The following is a 14,854-nucleotide window of genomic DNA, read 5'->3' as shown; positions in this document are numbered from 1 at the left end:
TTGTGCCTGCAGTGTGCTGGTTGCTAAAAAGGCCTCATCTCACTTAACTCTCAGGGCTTACCTACAAGGAGAGCGCTGTCGTTGTCCTCATAGTATTCGGCAAGAAACTGAGGCTCACAGGAGTCACACATTTAGAGAGTAGCATGTGCTCAGTTGTATCTGACTCTTTGTGATCCCATAGACTATAGCCCACCAGGCTTCTCTTTCCATAGAATTATCCAGGAAAGAATACTGGAGTGGGTTGCCATTTCCTCCTCCAAGGTATCTTCCGGAGCCAGGGATTGAACCTGCATCTCTTGCATCTTCTGCACTAGCAGGTGGATTCTTTACTACTGCGACATCTGGGAAGCCCCTAGAAAGTGGCAGGAATACCCAAGATCAACTACACAAGCCATCTGCCCCTTGAGCTCCAGAGCAAGCTGTCTGCTCCCATCTTCCCTGCCTGGTTTCCTGAGATACAAGAGAGATGATTTCACCACATGACCCTTGACTATATTGCCTTTCTTTTCCAGCACAAGTGTGTTTGGCTTTTTATGCTCTCTTAGACTGCACACGCCTTGTGGTTAGGGTTCAGAATGAAAGTCTTGGGCCAGATTCTGCAATTGCCTACCTGCAGGGCCTCCCAGAGCCCCAGTTCCCAGTGGCACCATCTCATAGGACAATGGTGAGGACTGAAAGAAAATAACGCACTTGAAGGGCGCAGCCTGGGACTCCCTGCAGTGACAGCGCAATGACTTTGGAGATCATTGGTGTGATGGTAAAGAGCACAGCCAGAAATCAGTAATGTGACTGAACAGTTTTCTTTCTTCTTTTTTAAAATATTTGTTTATTTGGCTGCATCAGGTCTTAGTTGTGACTCCCCAGATCTTTGCTGCAGCACATGGACTCTCTAGTCATGGCATGCAGGCTCCGTAGTGATAGCTTACAGTGAATGATGTCAGATTTGTGATCTCCAAAGATTTTGCTTCAGGACCAGGGACCAGGCTTCAGATACTCAGAACTTCATGTGGCAGAAATTCTATTACAGCAAAAAAGGACAGAGAAAGCCTCTGACATAGACATAAGAAGAAGGACAGAGACTGCCCCACTCACTAGTCTTATCAAGGCCTTATATACTTTACCAGATCCACTGCCAGAACATATATCTTAAATTAACAAGATTAGAACTAGCAATAGAAAGGTCTTACCAGAACCACTCCCACAAGATAGATCTTAATATAACAAGATTAGTCAGAAGGTTCTTGTTAAGAAGGAGAAACATGTCCCTGAGCAAGATACATTGTTGTTATATAATCATTAAGTTCAGTTCAGTTCATTTGCTCTTTGCCACTCCATGGACTGCAGCATGCCAGGCTTCCCTGTCCATCACCAAATCATGGAGCTTGCTCAAACTCATGTCCATCGAGTCAGTGATGCCGTCCAACCATCGCATCGTCTGTTGTCCCGTTCTCCTCCTGCCTTCAATCTTTCCCAGGATCAGGGTCTTTTCCAATGTGTCAGCTCTTTGCATCAGGTGGCCAAAGTATTGGCATTTCAGCTTCAACATCAGTCCTCCCAATGAACACCCAGGACTGATCTCCTTTAGGATGGACTGGTTGGATCTCCTTGTAGTCCAAGGGACTCTCAGGAGTCTTCTCCAACACCACAGTTCAAAAGCATCAATTCTTCAGCACTCAGCTTTCTTCACAGTCCAACTCTCACATCCATACATGACTACTGAGAAAATCATAGCTTTGACTAGATGGACCTTTGTTGGCAAAGTAATGTCTCTGTTTTTTAATGTGCTATCTAGGTTGGTCATAGCTTTTCTTCCAAGGAGCAAGCGTCTTTACACTTCATGGCTGCAATCACCACCTACAGTGATTTTGGAGCCAAAAAAAATAAAGTCTGTCACTGTTTCCACTGTTTCCCCATCTATTTCCCATGAAGTGATGGGACCAGATGCCATGATCTTCGTTTTCTGAATGTTGAGCTTTAAGTCAACTTTTTCACTCTCCTCTTTCACTTTCATCAAGAGGCTCTTTACTTCTTCTTCACTTTCTGCCATAAGGGTGATGTCATCTGCATATCTGAGGTTATTGATATTTCTCCCGGTAATCTTGATTCCAGCTTGTGTTCATCCAGCCCGGCATTTTGCATGATGTACTCTGCATATAAGTTAAATAAGCAGGGTGACAATATACAGCCTTGACACACTCCTTTCCCAATTTGGAACCAGTCCATTTTTCCATGTCCAGTTCTAACTGTTGCTTCTTGACCTGCATACAGATTTCTCAGGAGGCAGGTAAGTGGTCTGGTAGTCCCATCTCTTGAATTTTACACAGTTTGTTATCGTCCACACAAAAGCTTTGGCGTAGTCAATCAAGCAGAAGTAGATGTTTTTCTAGAACTCTCTTTGCTTTTTCTATGATCCAACAGATGTTGGCAATTTGATCTCTGGTTCCTCGGCCTTTTCTAAATCCAGCTTGAACATATGAAAGTTCTTGGTTCACATACTGTTGAAGCCTGGCTTGGAGAATTTTGAGCATTACTTTGCTAGTGTGTGAGATGAGTGCAATTATGTGGTAGTTTGAACATTCTTTGGCATTGCCTTTCTTTGGGATTGGAATGAAAACTGACCTTTTCCAGTCCTGTGGCCACTGCTGAGTTTTCCAAATTTGCTGATCTATTGAATGCAGCACTTTAACAGCATCATCTTTTAGGATTTGAAATAGCTCAACTGGAATCCCATCACTTCCACTAGCTTTGCTCATAGTGATGGGCCAAGTTCCTAAGGCCCACCCGCTTGACTTCACATTCTGGGATGTCTGGCTCTAGGTGAGAGATCACACCATCGTGGTCATCTGGGTATATAATCATTAGTATAGAGCTTAAGGAAAAATATACCCTTGACCAAGATGAGTTGTTTTGTTGTGTAATCATTAGCTCTGGGCTTAAAGAAAGTTATTCTTAAAGATTGTTGCCACAATTACTTAAGAAAAAACGTCTTATGTGACTAAGACAAAGCGATGTAGAAAAAAACATTTGTCCCTTTCTCCCCTTCGAGAGCCCCAGACCCCTTTCTCCTCCTTGGGGACTCTGGATTTCTTATCAACCTACCTGAGAATTCACTCTCTCAGTAGCTCTGAGGCATGTAGGATCTTAGTTCCCCAAGGAGGGCTCAAACCCAAATCCTCTGCATTGCAAGGCAAATTCTTAACCGCTGGGCTGCCAGGGAAGTCCAATTGAAAGGTTATCCTTCTGCAGTGACCTAGGGCTGCTCCATGCCTCTGCCTCTGTGAACCGGACTCAGCCAATACCATCGCTCTCTCCATGACTCATCAGGAGAGTTGAACATTTTGTCTTTTTTCTGCCCTCCAAAGTGCAAGGACTTTTGCCCCCGAGCAGATCTGGCAGCAGTCTGATCGTGGCTGTGAGGGAGGTGGAGAGGTCGGGAGCAGTATATGTTCACTCTGCCTGACCTCTGCCTCCTCCTGGCTTCCGGTTACCTCATCTACCAAGAGACAGGACTGAGCAGCTGACCTGTAAAGGCTCCCCAAGCCTCTAGCTAAGATACTCAGCCGTCTGCTTTTAAAGGAGATTCCAAGCACTAAGCTGTTGTCATTGACTTCTGCTCCTCACACCTTCCCTGTGTGTATGTTTTTGTGAAAGTGTGTGTGTGTGTGTGTGTGTGTGTGTGCTGTGTGTGGCTGCGTATGACTGTGCGTCTATGTGTGGCTATGTGCATCTCTGTGTGGCAGTGAACGTATGCATACGTGCGTGTGGACATCCGCACAGCGTTGAAGCTGCCTAAACCCAAGTGAACGGACAGAGGGAAAGGTGACCAATTCACCTGTGCCGTAGGCGGTGCGGGAGGAGGCCTGTGCCTTTGGCTACCGGTCTGCACGCTGCCCGGGTGCCGCCCTCCCGCCGAAGAGCAGACCCTGGAGGCCGCTCTTCGGGCGGGGCGGGGCGGAGCGCGCGGGGCGGAGCGATGGGCGGGGCGGGGATCGCGAGGCCGCGGGGGCGGGGCGACGGGCGGGGCGCTGGGTCGCGGAGGGCGGGGTGATGGGCGGGGCCGCGGAGAGCTGGGCGGTGGCGGCGGCGGCGGCGGCGGCTCCGGGCGTGCTCGGCCGTGGAGGCTGCGAGCGGGGCGGGTCGCGCTGGTCCCCGGCCGGCCGGAGCGGCGGCGGCAGCGCAGGGCAGCATGAGGGAGCCGCTCGGTAAGTCCCGGCGTCTGTCGCCCCTTCTGACTCCCTTCGTCCATCTGGTCAGCTCCCTCGGCGCCCCGTGGGCCTCGCCCCAGCCTCCCGCGCTCGCCCCCAACTTCTCCAGCCCGGACGTGGGTCGGGTCGGCGCCCTCCCCAGCGCGGGGGAGGGATGTCCGCACCCCGTCCGGAGCCCCCGGCGCTGCGTCCAGCCTCGCAGCCTCGGGCTGGGGGCGCCTTTCTGCTGGGGGTCGGGGGGACGAGTCCCTGCCCTCAGGTGCCCAGCCCTGGGCTCGCGCTAACCTGTCGGCGTCGAGGGCCGCGGCGAGCGTTGGCGCTCGCCTAGCCCCTCCGCGCTGGGTGGGGGCGGCGCGGGGTCGGGAGGCGGGGGTCGCTGCCCAGCTCCCGGCGTCCCGGCCACCGCCTGAGTCCAGCCCGCCTCCTTCTTCGCCTGCGCCCTCCGACTTCGCGGGCATCTCCACCGCGGGGAACTGACAGCCGCTGCGTGGGGTCTCCGGGGTCCCTAGTTCCCACTGGCGCCTCTCCTGCCCGCCCCCACCCGCGGCTGCTGGGACCTGCCCGCGGGACGTTGGGAGCCAGCGGCCGCGCCCCCGCCCCGCCCCTTCTCCGCCCGCCCGCGCGCCCACCGCCCGGGGGTCAGGGCCGGGATTAGGGTGCTAATCGCCGCTGCCTCCCAGCCGTGCGCGCGGCGGCCCAGCCCTCCCTCAGGCGGCTGGCGCTGAAGCCAAAGAGAGAAAAAGGAAAACAGGGTGGGAGAAAGGAAAGAGCCCCGCCTGAGAGCGCTGTAAATCCGTTAATCAGCCCACTTCTGGGATCCGGAGCCCGCCCGTCGGTCCTGGGTCTCCGCGCGCACCCTGCGTGCCCACACCCCGAGTCGCCATCAGTTCACCCCGAAAACCAGGGATTTCCTAGAAGACCCGACCGCAATGACCTCAGCACTTAACAGCTGAGAGCGCCGCTTTGGTCCCCTGTCACTGGCGCCCCGGATTCTTCTAGGGGTTTGAAAAAGAAGCTATGGTTCCACTACTGAAGAAAAAAATGAAAAAAAAAAAAAACAAAAACAAACGGGAACTTCACGCCAGCGCCACCTGGTCACGCCCTTGCTCATCCGCACTCTCTAGGAGCGAGGACTTTAGGCAGGTCCCCACCCTCACCCACACACACCCACACCCTGCCTCCCAGTCTCCCATCCCTAGCGTCCCTGCCCCACCCCCATCAGCATCTCCCTCCCCATATCTGGTCGCCTGGCCTGTCTTGGGGAGAGGGTGGGGCGGTGAGGACCACACAACTAGGAGGTTTTCTCCCTTCCCTGGCTTTTTTGTCTTTTCAGATTTGCAAGTAGAGACTGGGGTGGGGTGGGGGGGGGGGCGGGGTTGTTGAGTGGAGGGTTGGAAGATGGGAGGGGGAGTGGAACGGGGATTCAGGCGGCCAGAAATGCGTGGACAAAAATTGCAGACTCAGTAGTTTGAATGGGCAAAACTTCAGGGAAGTATCGTCCTAGGTCAAGTAGTTTTAGAATTTAAGATAACTGGACTAAGACCATCCAGCAAGGCAGAGGCGAGTGTAAAGTTATTTTGGAAGTTTCAGGCAGATTCTATTTCAGGGAACTTGTGTTGGCTTTGATGTGGCCTGGGAAGTGTGGTAAATTCGTTTGGTTTTCCATAATGTTCTGTGGGTTTGGACTTTATGTTTACCTTGATATTAGGTGTCTAATTCTTGGCCACCAGCTCAACAAGCCTCCTGAAGGGCTCCAAGTGTTACTCCAGGCAGGCAGCTTATAGAAAACGATTTCCCTCCCACTGGAGGGGTGAGCAAATATTTGTTGAACAGGGGCCTTCATCTACTGGGCCTTCCTCCCACCAAACTTCACCCTCTGCTTCAGAGATCGGAAGGTCAGGCCCTTGGCAGGCCCAAGAGATTTAGGGGGATTGGGTGGGTGGAGGAAGCCTGTGCCAAAAAGAAAAAAATTTCTGTCTTTCCATCTCCTTGGAACATAACTTAAAATGCCCGGGTGTCCACATGCTCTGGAGGTCTTGACAGCTAATCACAGTTATCTAATAAGGCATCTGAGTAAGTCACAGATTCCAGAAACATTTGGCTGTAAAATTTTAGCTATAAAAGGTAACTGGAGATTGGAGGTACACAGGAGAAAAAATAAGGACCAGTTTTTCAATTAAAAAAAAAATTCTTTGAAAAGATGCTTGGAGTCTAATTTTTTTAATGCAGTTTAAAAATAAATCCTAGAAATGGCTATCAGCAAAGAAAACCCAAGGAGTCTGCGCCCCCGCCAAGTCCTCATTGTCCTTGCTGCAGAGCCCTCGAGTTTGCAGGACAGTAAACACCATGGGGTTGTAGGAGCCCAGAGTTTCTCTAATAATGAGCTTGGCGGGACTTCACGCTAATTGATCTAAAGAGAGTTTAGAACATAGAGCGTGGGATTGAGACGGTTGTTCTGTTGTGGTTTTTCTTTCCAGAGGCAAAGACCATGTCTCTGAAATCCTCCAGGCCGATCGCTGAACCCATCACTGCAGTTCATTTGGTTTTTCAGCAGATGTTGTTTTTCACCTTTTGGATGGCAAGGGTTATCTCATTCACTGAAACTTTGCTATTGGTCTTTGCAGTGAGGGCTGGCCGACTTCAGGAATGCTGAGGGGCACTCAGTTGATAAAGCCAGCAGGCTGAGAACAGTCTCCAATGCTTTGATACAGCCTTTACAAATCTCTCATGTCATTGAATACAGGAACCGCCCTGATGCTAAAACCTCAATTACCTTGATTTGAATTTGCGGTATTTTGTTTAAAATTTGACTTTTTACCTTAACTTTCTTTGACCAAATATATTTCCCAGAAACTATCTATAGATAATATAGTTGAGAACAGCCTGACCCAAATGACAAAACCTTATTATCAGACCAGTAAATAAATAGCCCTGTGGTTTGTTGCTTTCTGGTTATCTCTCTGGAGTTGCTTATTGAGCTTGCTTTTTTTTCTGTATGGAAATGTAAGAATTTAGATACTATTATGAAGACACCAAGATAAATATTTCAAAGGCGGGGGGAAGGGAGTGAGAGAAAGCAACCATCCATAGGACGACTAGTTGGAGAAATAGAAACCAGATGGTTATCTCTTGACACAGTGGAGTTTGAGGGAACTTTTACTTTCTAGTTAAACACTGATTTTTTCAGTGTTTACTTCTGGAATAATGTTATAGAAAATGAATAATGTAAGAATTATATGAGTTCATTTAAACTTTGACATTTTGATAAAACCTTGGCTGTTTTATTGCAAAGCTATTTAAAAGCAAAACTAGTGTATTGTAAGTTTAAGAGATTATTTTCAGAGTCTTTATGTGTGGAATTTGATGTCTGTGATCATAGTGGAATTTAATTCTAACCTATTAGAAGTTTTACAGTTGTTTTTGCAGATAGTCAGCAATTCCAGAAGATTTAGAAAATGTTACCCAATTTCAGTCCTCTTTTCTTAATGACTGCTAATCTTTCAGAAATGTTAATGAGATACTTAGAGTCTCTTAAAAATGGTTGAGGTCTCCAAAGCAGTAATTGTGTGATAGAATTTAGAGGTGAAAGAAGACAGGAGAGCGTGTGTGTGAGTGTATATGTGTGAAGTGTGTGTGTGTGTGTGTGTGTTCATACAGGTGGTAGGAGAAGAGACAAAAAAGTTTAAAAAGGTAATGTTTACCAAAAAAAAATGAAGTCCATAATGTTTGGCACTCTACTTTCTTCTCTTTTTGAATTAGTGCCTTAATACCAACCCAACCCAGCAAGGTTAGCTTTCCAGGAAACTTTTGATTTCAGACCCAAGATTTCCATCTCTTTTGTTTCATTTTTTTGATTGTTTTGTTTTTGCCACCTTAAAGAAACTTAACTCTGAGATGGCTGCTCCACTAAAACCACAACTTCACAGATTCAATATGCTTTTTATGTCCTAGGAGATTGTGACCACCTGAGGGCCCTGGCAGAGGTGGGTCATCCCTCTGTGGTGTGGTGATGACAGTGTGTGAGAACTTACTGTCCCAGAACTTAAACTCTTGAGCTCTTTATTTAATTATTATTAAGACTGGAAAGGGAAATGGCAATCCAATTGCTCATAATAAAATCCATGACTCTGCCATCCAAGAAAACAAAGAAAGCTGTAGAGAGTATTAAAAATCCGTGCATCAATTAGCAGCCTGCCTTAGTCTGGTTTGTTTTGCATCTTGGCTATTTACCTCTTATTTAAAGAAGGTACTTTGTTGTATGTTAATCACAACATTAGATGGAAAAATTGTCAGTTGAAGAAATATTTATAGTCAACTGCCAACAATTTGAGGGACTAATTACATCTCAAGGGTGGAATGTCAGTGAATACAAGAGAGAAGCCTTAGGTTTTCTAGTACCAGTGTCTCATCAGGACTTTTAGAATGCTACTTGGAATCTTGTATTCAATTTTATCAGCAGATTGGGATTTTAAGCCTGCTAGATTCAGGTTAAGTATCTCTTGGTAGCAGATAAGACATAAATACCGTATCCTAAACTCTTCAAACTTTATGTAATTTACTTTTCATTTATTCTTCTCTTCTGTGTCTCTCTTATTCTCATTGAGTCTTGAAATATGCAATATGTTTTTGAAGATATTTTCTCCTAATCTTTCCTATATGTAACTTTTTGTTGTTATTTTTTCCCCTGATGATGAAATAGTAAGTATAAGAAAATGCCACTACTTGACCATTTTTTATCTGTAAAATGGCAGCTTCATATGGTTTGATCTAATATATTTCATGACCAAATATCATAAATACAGGAAAGTATAAATAAGGGCATTTTTTTTTAAAGCTTAGAATCCAGTACCACTGTTGCTATTTTGGTATGTTTCCTCTTGGTGTTTCTCCCCATACTGTATTTGTATGTATTTAGATGGAATTGGTATTATATACACTGAATCTAGGCTTTTGTATCCTGTCTTTATTATTTAACATGGTGCCATGAGCATTTTCTCCCTGTACCATTCAATATCTAAAAACATCATTTTATACACATGTGTGCATATTATAATCTTCCATATGGAGGTACCAGAATTCTTTAGCCATCCCATAAATGACTGTTTAATCTAGCTTTTTAAAAAATTATCATCATAATTAAAACTTGGGTAAGTATCCTTATATAAAACTGTATGTATCTCTGATTATTTCATTAGGATGGATCCCAAGAAACGAGATTATTAGTCTATAGGGTTTCAGATTTTTAAGGATTTTATAGCATTAATCATTTTTAAGAAAGGAAATAGCCGTTTACCTACAGACCTATTCTCCCCCCTCACCAACCCCGATCATACACTCATGAATGGGAGAACCCTGACAGCTCATTCACCATGCCCTCAACAAGAGCTATTGCTTTCTAGAAACTTCAGTAATGTGAGAAGTGAATAGTGGCTTTTGGGTTTAATTTGCATATCTTTTATCTCAGGTCAGGGTGAACATTTATTTGATATTTTTAATTGAGTATTTGTCTCTTTCTTAGTTTGCAGTTCTAGGCAGATGTTAAAAAGGAAGAAAAGTGCTGGTTGATTTCGTGAGTTTATTAATATTTCATTTCACTGTCTTGAGGAGCCTAAGAACCGTCAATATGAAAAGAAAACACATTTTTACAGATGGGAAGGGAGCGGGCAGTGGAGCCTGTGTAGATAACATTCATTTGCAAGGCTCGACCTCTAGTGATGAGGGCGCCTGTGACTTCAGTAGCGCCTCCCAGCTTAGAAGGTCCACAGGGAGGGTGTTGATGGGGCCTTCTGTATCTCCGTGTCCTCGGAGCCCAGGGCCGGCACACAGGTGCAAAGCAAGTTGCGGTCAGTGGGCGTGGCTGCGCTCCAGGTCTCCCGGGATGGACGGCGCTGGGTGGCGGGCTCCCGGGCCCTCCCCATCTCCCCCTCCGCTCACCGTGTGACCACTTAGCTCTGCCGTCTGGGCTGGCCTCTGTGTGGGTGCTGCTAACCAGGCCAAGGTCAGAGGGTCTATCTTCCTGTGACCCGGTTAGCTTTGTTCTGTGTCGCGGCCACAAGCTGTATTCTCTCCACCGAGCTAACTGACTAAGAAATGCATGCTGCTCATCACAGGGAGAAGAGGCCAGAGAGGGGGGCCGTCTCTAGAGCTGGAAGGACCCAGAAGATCCTCTAGTTCAGCCTTCTTAATGCACTTTTTGGGAAGAAGACTGAAACCCATAGGTTCTCCTAGGCATTGTTTTAGGCTCAGTTCCCACAGCAGTGTGTATTAAGCCACCATGGCGGGATGGAAATTCATGCCTGTAGCGAGGGGGTGGGCAATTCCAGTCCGTGCCCAGATGCTATGAGCTGTTATCAGCATCCCTTCAGCCTGAGTAGAAAGGATACGGCTGATAAGGACAGAACTTAGAAGCCCACCACACAGGAAGATGGCTTACTGTGGTCTCATTCGGGTTCTCTGAAAAGGACAAGAATTCTGATGAAAAGCCATTGGAGAATGATCTGGGCACAAGAAAATCTTGCAGGATTAAGTTGGTTAAATCAAAATCAAATGACCCGTCATCATCTCCAACCAAGTGTTGTTTCCAATTTGTGTGTTTCTCATAACGAGAGGACGATTACTTTAGTCACCAAGACCAAAATTCACTGTACTTCTTCCCTTGGAAGTTACACTCATTAGTTTTCTCTTTTCTTATCCCATGCCCTCCCACCCACCCGTGCGCATTACAGTAGAAGGGACTTGTGACTATTTGTCCACACATCTGTCCTGTTCTGTCCATGTTAATCCTTCACTCTCCTCCAGAGTCACTATAAAGCGCCTTTCCTTTATCTGCCCAAACCTTCCACAATCTGCTTTCCCACAGTCTGCTCATTCAAGTCCAGATTGTATTAACACTGCAGAGAAGAGTGGCTATTACTATGTAGATAATTTTTTTCTCTTAGAACTTAGTTTTTTTTTTTTTTTTACAAAATACGAGCTCCCCTCCTATTTCTCGTAGATATAGTTTGTCTGCTTTTCAGCTTCACACAGCAGGTTTCGTGAGAACTCCAGGTCCCTGATGGAGAGCCTGGGACCCCAAATAATCAAAGAGGTCTGCTGACGGTCACAGAGCATCACGTGGTGTATTTGTGAATGAATCATGTTATTTGAGTGTTTAGAAGTCAGTGCTAGTGTTGCTATCAAGACACTGCAGTGAAGTGAAGCATCAGCCTTGTGTGTGTGTGTGTGTGTGTGTGTGTGTGTACGTGCGTGTGTGTTTGTATGTGCGTATGTGCGTGTGTGCGTGGTGTTTGTGCGCTCAGTGTGGACAAGGCAACGGTCACCTCAAAGAGCCATCCTAGCTTGAGAGAATAAAGGAGTTCTCTTGTTTTTATTATTGTATTTCATCCTCATGCCACCATGCCTTCTATCCTTTCTTATTTATATTTTATGCATTATTTGGTAAACTGGGAAACTTTTGTTGCTATTAAGGAAGGAAATTTAGAGCCTAAAATAGTAGCATGAGCTTTGAAGCTAGACAGACCTTGGTTTGACCCTTGGATCTGTGCCTACAAGCTGTGTAACCTTGGACTCTCAGCCTCGGTTTTCTTGTCTGTAAAATGGAGATGTTCATATCTACAGCAGGACGGTTCCTGGGAGTGGAAAATAAAGAGTGCCAGGCAGCCGGCAGAGTGGCTGTCACATCACGGATGCTCGGGGGATGGATGATGTTATTATCTCTCGTGAGCTGCTATTCTGAGCTTAGAGAACAGGCTCTTCCTTCTCTTTGTATAGAGAGAGTTAACGGGGGTGGCGGCTGAGTGGGGGGTATAAATTAACCACGAATTGGAAGATGTTCTTGGTGAATTCATTACGCATCTCCTGGAGGACATTTGAGCATCTTACCACTTATCCCAAGCATCCTCAAGGGGGAAAAAGTGATCGACTATAAATCTAGTGATGTAATGAATCAATAGAAAAAAAAAAAAACCCAGCCTGGGAAGCTTGGCTGTTGAGCATTCGTTATTCCTCCCCCTGGGTTCCCTTTTAAACCACCTAACTTAGAGCCTGCGTGCCATAAGCATTTCTCTTTGGGTCTCCTCTCGTGACTGTAATCTAATTTAAGCCAGTCCTGTCGAGGTGAACAAGAGAACTACAGGCTGAACGCAGGCCTCTCACCCAGCTCCGTCTTCTTGTGTTTTGTTTCCTTCGCTCTTTCTTCCATTATGTTAGTTTTGACACTTGTAAGTATGCGTTTTCATAACAGAGCAGAGGGGAAAAAGCTAGTTTGCATTTTGCTTAACTGTTCTTGGTGTGTTGTTATACACTGAGCACCAAAGTTTTCTCCTATGAAAAGAGACTTGTTGTAAATCCAGTTTGCCTTCTTTCTGTACACTGTCTACAGAGTTTGCTTTCATCGAATGACTGCATTGCTCAAGTTGTATAACCAGGTGAGAAGTTCTCTGAACTGGGGGTCCAGATCTGTTGTTGTTTAGTCGCTAAGTTGTGTCCAACTGTTTGCGACACCGTGGACTGTATCTCACCAGGCTTCTCTGTCCAGGGGATTTCCCAAGCAAGAATATTGGAGTGGGTTGCCATTTCCTTCTCTGGGGGATCTTCCCAACCCAGGGGTCGAACCCGCATCTCTTGTGTCTCCTGCATTGGCAGGCAGGTTCTTTATCACTGAGCCACCTGGGAAGCCCAGGTGCTGGGTCGGGCCCGGGTTTCTCTTTGGTCTCATCGAGCAATGCCACCAAGTCCAGTAGGAATTACCAGCCTGACATCCTAATAGCCACTAGATACCACATACTTGTCTTTGGAGTAAGTGGCCCATCCGTCTATTTTATAGCTTAGAAAACTGAGGCTTGGAGGTTAAGTCCCTTGGTAACAGCCATCTACCAAGCAGAAGCTTGACAGAAGGAAGCCTTTCTATCCAGAAAACACACTGCTCTGCTCTGTTTACACTCAGATCGGGAGGAAGTCTGCAGGCAGGTTCCACCTGAGATGAGAAGAAACAGCTGAACACACACCACCCAGGGAAGGAGACCCACCATGGCCCTTCTGCCAGACTATCAGGTTTTTTCATTCGGGTGGTAGGGTTTTTAAAACTGCTTTCTCCATTTTGTCTTTGAAATGATGGGCTTACTCCAGGAATATATGGGGCAGAGAATAGTATAGGAAAAGATGAAAAGAGGCATAGTAGACTCAAAAGAGACAAAAGTCTGCTTCCTGGCTCTTTCAAACCAAAAAGAGAATACAAGAGGCAGTACTGTAGGTACAGTTCATCCTGAGGGTTCCTTGGCACCTTCCACAATGCTGGCTTTATCTGTCAACCAGTGATGCTGTGTTCCAAGGCCTCGGGTCTCAAGCCCCAGGTGGATCACAGGTAGAGGAAGGAAGCAGGAGCCAGGACTTTCCCTTCAGGAGATTTCTTTCTTTTCATCTTATGCTCTTAAGAATAGGGAAGCAGCTACATTTAGTTGCTGTGACTTTTCTTGGAAAGGAAATTTTTGATCAGATAGAACAGCTGTATTTTGCTGTTGAGAACAAAGCAAGGAACTTGTTAAGGAATTTCTCATCAATTGATGGGATCGTTGAGCTGGACAGAATTTCAGGGGTCATCTAGTCCAGCGTCCTGACAAGCACAGGATTGATTTCTCCATTAGTGCTTTCCAAACACTGGGTTCTGATCAATTACTGCGACATCAAATTTAGTGTGTAGTGACCAGCATTTTTCAAAAGTGAAATAGAATAGAAAATATTACAGTGCCCCTCAGGATGTGAGGGTAAATATGTGTGCATACCTTCAGTGGGTGGCTGTAAAAACAATAGAATTTGCAAATTCATTGCCTTGACCTCCACTTAAGACTCTCCCAGCCAGGAACTCCTCACTACAGGCCTTGATGGACTGTTCTGTTAACATGAGTATTTTTTTTTAAATAATTTCATTTATTTTTGGCTATGCTGGTCTTCATTGCTGTGAGGACTTTTCTGTAACTATGGCGAGCAGGGGCTACTCTTCGCTGTGGTATGCAGGCTTCTCCTGCGTTGGCAGGCAGATTCTTTACCACTAAGCCACCAGGAAAGCCCAACATGTGTCTCCTTATCTTAATTGTCTGCCCTGCATTTAGTCCTAGAATGAATGAGTTACTGGAAGTGGGCTCCTTAGTCTTGGTCCTGTGTTCTCAGGATTCTGTCTCTGAGAACGTATCTGGGCATCAGCACTGCCTGGACTGCTCTTATTAGATGTTCCACTCAGTGTTTGATGCAAGATGACAAAGTAGCAAAGGAAGACATTGCTTATGTGAACTGGCTGGAGAAGCATCCTTACAGGGTGACCTCACATCACAGCTTCACCCTGAAGGGTTTCTTTGGCTTTAACGTGCTCTTCCAGAGGCCGTCCTGACCCCCTGAGACTGGGTGGGGGTCCCGTGTTCTCCTCCTGTCCTTGTCCCCATCTCAGTGCTGACGCTGTGGGGAGCAGGCAAGCTCCCGTCACTAACACACGCGTGTGCCGTGTTTCCTTGGCCTGTTCTCCTGCTGTCGCTGCAGTAAACTTCTCAAGAGCAAAGAATGGGTCTCGTTCATTACAGTGTAAGTGCCCAGCGTGTCACAAGCCCTCAGAATGTGTGTGTGCACATTCTGGACTCAGTGAAATAACATTTGCCATCCTC

At 46.5% G+C, this 14,854-nt stretch overlaps 1 protein-coding gene across 2 annotated transcripts in view; it reads left to right on the top strand.

The window, feature by feature from the left end:
• The window catches only part of JCAD (junctional cadherin 5 associated), an 80,209-nt gene that overhangs the window by 37,723 nt on the left and 27,632 nt on the right, over nt 1-14,854 (top strand). Inside the window, exon 1 of one of the 2 annotated variants that reach the window (XM_061126363.1) lies at nt 4,109-4,202. The exons of the other annotated variant lie outside the window; for it this stretch is intronic. The gene's annotated coding sequence lies outside the window, so the exon portion shown is untranslated. Of the gene's footprint in view, nt 1-4,108; nt 4,203-14,854 lie in introns of those variants that run through there. 2 annotated transcript variants of the gene reach the window in all.

This window comes from Dama dama, chromosome 23, assembly GCF_033118175.1.
Source record: "Dama dama isolate Ldn47 chromosome 23, ASM3311817v1, whole genome shotgun sequence".
Taxonomy (NCBI): domain Eukaryota; kingdom Metazoa; phylum Chordata; class Mammalia; order Artiodactyla; family Cervidae; genus Dama; species Dama dama.
Note: the sequence above shows the minus strand (reverse complement) of the source record. Positions and strands in the feature narration are given on the sequence as shown.